The sequence below is a fragment of the Coturnix japonica genome, chromosome 20 (assembly GCF_001577835.2).
Source record: "Coturnix japonica isolate 7356 chromosome 20, Coturnix japonica 2.1, whole genome shotgun sequence".
Taxonomy (NCBI): domain Eukaryota; kingdom Metazoa; phylum Chordata; class Aves; order Galliformes; family Phasianidae; genus Coturnix; species Coturnix japonica.
The window spans coordinates 8278692-8283337 of record NC_029535.1 but is presented as its reverse complement, the minus strand read 5'-3'; positions in this window follow the sequence as shown (position 1 = coordinate 8283337).

Here is a 4646-nt window from a genome sequence, read left to right as displayed (position 1 = left end):
AAGGCAAAGGAATGTCCGGTCACCTCCTTCCCTGGAGCAGGCAGCTGAGATCTGCATAGACAGGAAGCATTTTGCAAGACTCAACACCTGGAGCAGTGCTAACCAGGCAAGGATGGGGCTCTGTTATATCAAGATGTTGGACTCTCTTTCTTTCCCTCTCTCTCCCTTTCTCTGTTTGTGAATTTGTGTAGTTTTGTTGCATTTGATAAGGCAAGTGAGCAACTGGTAAGTGGGGCAGGAAGGAGCAGCAGCAGCTGTTGGACATCGGTGTTGCTTTATTTTCTTTAAATGTTAAAGAAAGGAAAAGTGTTTTAGAGAGCTTTTTTTGGGGGGGGAGGCTGGGGTTATTTGCTGTTTGGAATATTGACCTCTTTAAGACAGCTGTGTTCTTGTGAGGGAGGGATCTCAGCTGTTCATATACCTCAGTTTATTCAGGCTCTCTGTACCCTTCCTGGGTCTGCAGAGCATCCAGCCCTGTGGGAGAGGGATGTGGGGAGTGAGTTACCATAGGATTCACTGGTGCGTGGTGCTTCCCTCCTTATAAAAATAAATCCTAGAGTGTGTCTGGGTCAGGACTGGAGTGAGCCAGGTGTGCATTGTGCCAGCAGAGTGGGCTGGGGAGTGCTACAGCTTCCTCATGCAGCTTTGCTGCAGCTGAATGCTTGGAGAGGGGAGGAAGAAAGTTCTCCAGGGGGGAACTGAACCTCCCAGGTGAGGGGAATCTCAGCCAGACACAGCTTTAATAGGGATATGGAACCAGAATAGGACTTCTCTGCTCTGTGCCTCAGTTTCCCCGTGCATGAAATAGAGATAATTTGATGCCCTCCTTATCAAAGCAGTCTGACATTTACCAAACAAAACAGCTGTACAGGCAAAGGAATGATCCTTTCCTGGAATACACTGGGGTCTTTTAGAGTATTTTCTCTGCACTACCCTGATATTGCATAGATACAATCCTCCTCTGCGGCAAATTGCTGTAGCGAAGTTGAACTCAATTAAGCTGCGCTAATTCCTGCTGCAGAGGAACTAGCCTGTCCCTGTTTGGTGGCTCTTCTAGGCTCTGCTCAGCTCATCCCATGTGTCAGCTGGCCCTGCCTGACCTTGGGTGACACAACACGTGGCTGGAGATGCAGTTCTGCAAATGGAAAAGCATGTGGGCTTTTGTCCTGTTTGGTTCTGGGACAGCTCTCCAGGGATGGGTATGGGGACAAGTTAAGCACAGAAAGAGAGGATTCCTGCTCATGGTAGCAAATTGGAACTAGATAATCTGTAAGGTCTTTTCCAACCTAAGCCAGTCTATGGTTCAGTGAATAGGGAAGGAGAAATAACTGGTAGAAAAGACACATGGACACATGCTTTGTATCTCCAGGTCTCACTGCCTCAGGTAGAACTCCATTTGCAGAGCATTCCTGCTCCAGGTGGGCAGCCCTGATGTCGGCCAAGCTCTACGTGCTCATCAGCTGGCCTGATGGCAGCCGCGTCATCAGCATGGAGAACATCAAGGAGCCCCGCAAGCCCTTCCATCTCTATGCTGTGGGTGAGCAGGTGCTGGCCCGCTGCCCCGGCTTCAGTGGGCTTTACTGGGGTATTGTGGAAGGCATAAGTGGTGAGTGACACCCCTCCAGTTTGGGAGCTCACAATTTGGGGCTGCCTGGGAGCAGCCCTAAGAGAAGAATTTTGATGCTAAAATGTCCTCTCTTGCTACAGAGCATAAAGATGCTTTGGAGAAGAAGCTGCTGGAAGACAGACAACTCCTGGAGAAGTTAAGTGAGTTATGTCTTTGCTTTGGACCCTTTAATATGGTAGGATGAGGGTTTTGGTGAGAAAATAATTGAAGATTGCACCTTTCTGCCTTCAATGGTATTTCTGGGTGGGAGGCTGCTGAGTGTTCCAGCACAGCCCTGATATCAAGGTAAACAGCAGCACATGGGAGCAGGGAGATGCACAGCAAGGATACCCTATTAAACGGCTTGAGTATCTGCCTTTCTTTCAGAAGACGAACCAGCTGTCCATAGTATGATGCCACCCCAGCCAAAAAAATCCAGGAAAACCTTCCCAAAATGGACCCAGGTGAATGCATGCAGGAAATACCACACAGACAGGACTTACTCTGGGAAGCCACTGCTGCAGGCAGCTGAGCCTGGCCTGCCCTGCAGTGCTGGCAGCCCCTCCATCACCAAGGAGAGATGTTCCCTGGGGCCACCCCATCCCACCAGCACCTTCACCCCCCCAGCCACTTTTGTCAGCCTGGCTGTGCCAGGAACTTCCCAGAGTGAGGAGGACAGAGCTGGCACCACTACCAAAGGTAACTGTGGCTGTAAGTTGGGGCATTGACTTTTGGCTGTCTCCTGATGGGTGGGCTGGGCTAGGAATCTGTACAATAGCTAGGAGATCCCTGCTTTGCTTCACATCTGTGGGGTTAGGATTCCATCTTCTGGTCCTTTATACCAGGGAGGTCTCTTCCAGGAGGGCTGTCTAAAGGGAGATGCATGTGTGGGAGCATAGAGTGTCTGCTGTACCATGAACCAGCTGTTCCCCCTTGTCCATTCACTAGTGCATGTACTAAGGAGTTACAGAAATACCCCGGTGCATTATCTACTTGCTGGCTAACAGCAGTGACCAGAGGTACATTGGCTCTTCTTGCTTTGCCTGCTGTGTCTTTTGTAATGGAAACAGAAGAAGCCCTTCAGATACCTCCTCTATCTAAAAACAAAATCCTGCTTGTTTGATCCTGGAAAGCAGGTCTGGATTATTCTGTTTATGCAAAGGGTACAATGTGTTGCTGTGTAGTCTAGCAGGAGTGTTTAGGTAATTTGTTCTGGAGACAAAAGGATCCAGGTGCTGCCCTTGTCAACAGCGGGTTAGTTCAGCTTGTTCCCCATCCCTGCCTTTTAGATTACGTTGCCCTGGCAATGAAGAGGAAGTCAGATGGCATCTTGTCCCAATGTCAGCAACGCATCTGTCTGAACAGGTGAGACCTTAAAGTGTGGTGAGAACCTTGAATGTCTCATACTATGTAAATTAATTTCATACAGTGCAGTCTGACCACTCTGGTCCTTTATGTCCTGGTGGTGCTGTCTGAGTAGATGTTAATATAGACTTAAACCCAAAGCACTGAGGACAATGGCAGTTAATGTGACTACATTGATCCTGCAGAGTGAGCGACTCCCTTATTTTCTGGAGACCTGGTCCATTGGTGAGTCAAATGGGAGCTCCCAGCACTGGTGTGTGGGGCTTTCTCCACCTGGAAAGGGATACTCAGGAGGTTGTCTGTATGAGGAACCCCACTTACTTCCTCTTGATTTGCTCTGGTTTTGCTGTAAATGAAACCAGAGCTGACTTTGCTGTCAACCCTTGAATTCCAGATAATGCTCATCAAGAATGACCGCAGCAGGAGTGCGGAGCTTGTGGCATTGCTTTTTAGATTGCTTGTTTCTTCCAGCTGTGAAGACGAAAAGCTGGACACTGTGCAGGAGATGGATGGCTTTGAGAGAGTGCAGAAAAAATTTGCTCCCGGTGAAATGGAAAGGTAATTAGCCAAAGGAGGCACTTGTTCTTAATTGTATTTTCCTCCTTATAGGAAAGAATACTGAGTCTGCAGCTGGGTGACAAAATAGTGTCATTTTAGAGCCAAGAGCTGCTCAGTGTCTGTACAATCAGAGCCCAGCGTTTGTCCTGTTTGTAGAGCTCAGAGTTAGAGATGCAAGAAAGATCTAAAACAGTGCAAAAAAAACCACAGAGCTCTTGCTCATAACCATCAAAATGACACCTATCATGTTTGAGCATGACTGCATTGCTTGCTTTATTGCCCATTACTTCGATGACGTGTACCCAGTGATGAAATAGCTACTGGGGACATTTTTTACTGCCAAGAGACAGGTGCCAAAAATCACCTCATTGCACTTGCTTTGTCATTTCCTGCATGTCCATTCTTTCATACCGTGAATACATGCCTCCTGGGACTTGCAGGGCTGATATATTTCCTAAAACTTAGAAGAAAATTGAGCATCAAGGTCTCTTTGCATGCATGACAAAGTGAAGCTGGGGGTTAAACTCAGAACATTTTGGGGCTTCTGGAAAGCTCTGACCATGGCATTCTGTGCTCTTGCCTTGCTCCTGGCAAAATGGAGTGGGCTGGTGCTCTTGTCCTGTGCCCTTTTGCAGGAAGCAAACCAGCATGGTGTGGGTGGAGGTGTTTCAGCTTTAGCAATGGCTGTGTTGAGGCCGTGCTGTCTTTCCTGCCACCTCAAAGCCTATTATCCCTTGGTTTAATTTTCCAGGGAGAAGATAGAGCAGCTGGAAAGGATGGTCTCAGACCTCCAACAGGACGTTCTCTCTCTGAAGAAGAAGGTCCAGAGGCTGGAATCCCTGTCCTTCCAGGAGGAGCCCCACAGGCAGCCCTGCGAGGTGGTGGAGCTCTTCAATGGCTACACCAAGGAACAGCTCCGTGAAGCAATTCGCTTTGACCAGAAGATCAGCACTGCCTGCAAGACGCTGCTCTACAAGCTCTTCACGTCTGACTACATCCAGAGCCACTCCATCACGGGGCGCAGAGGCAACACTTTCCGAGAGGCAAAGCCCATGATGGATGAACGCTGCATCAAAATCATCAGGGTGCTGCTGAAACAGAAGTTTGGGGACCATCT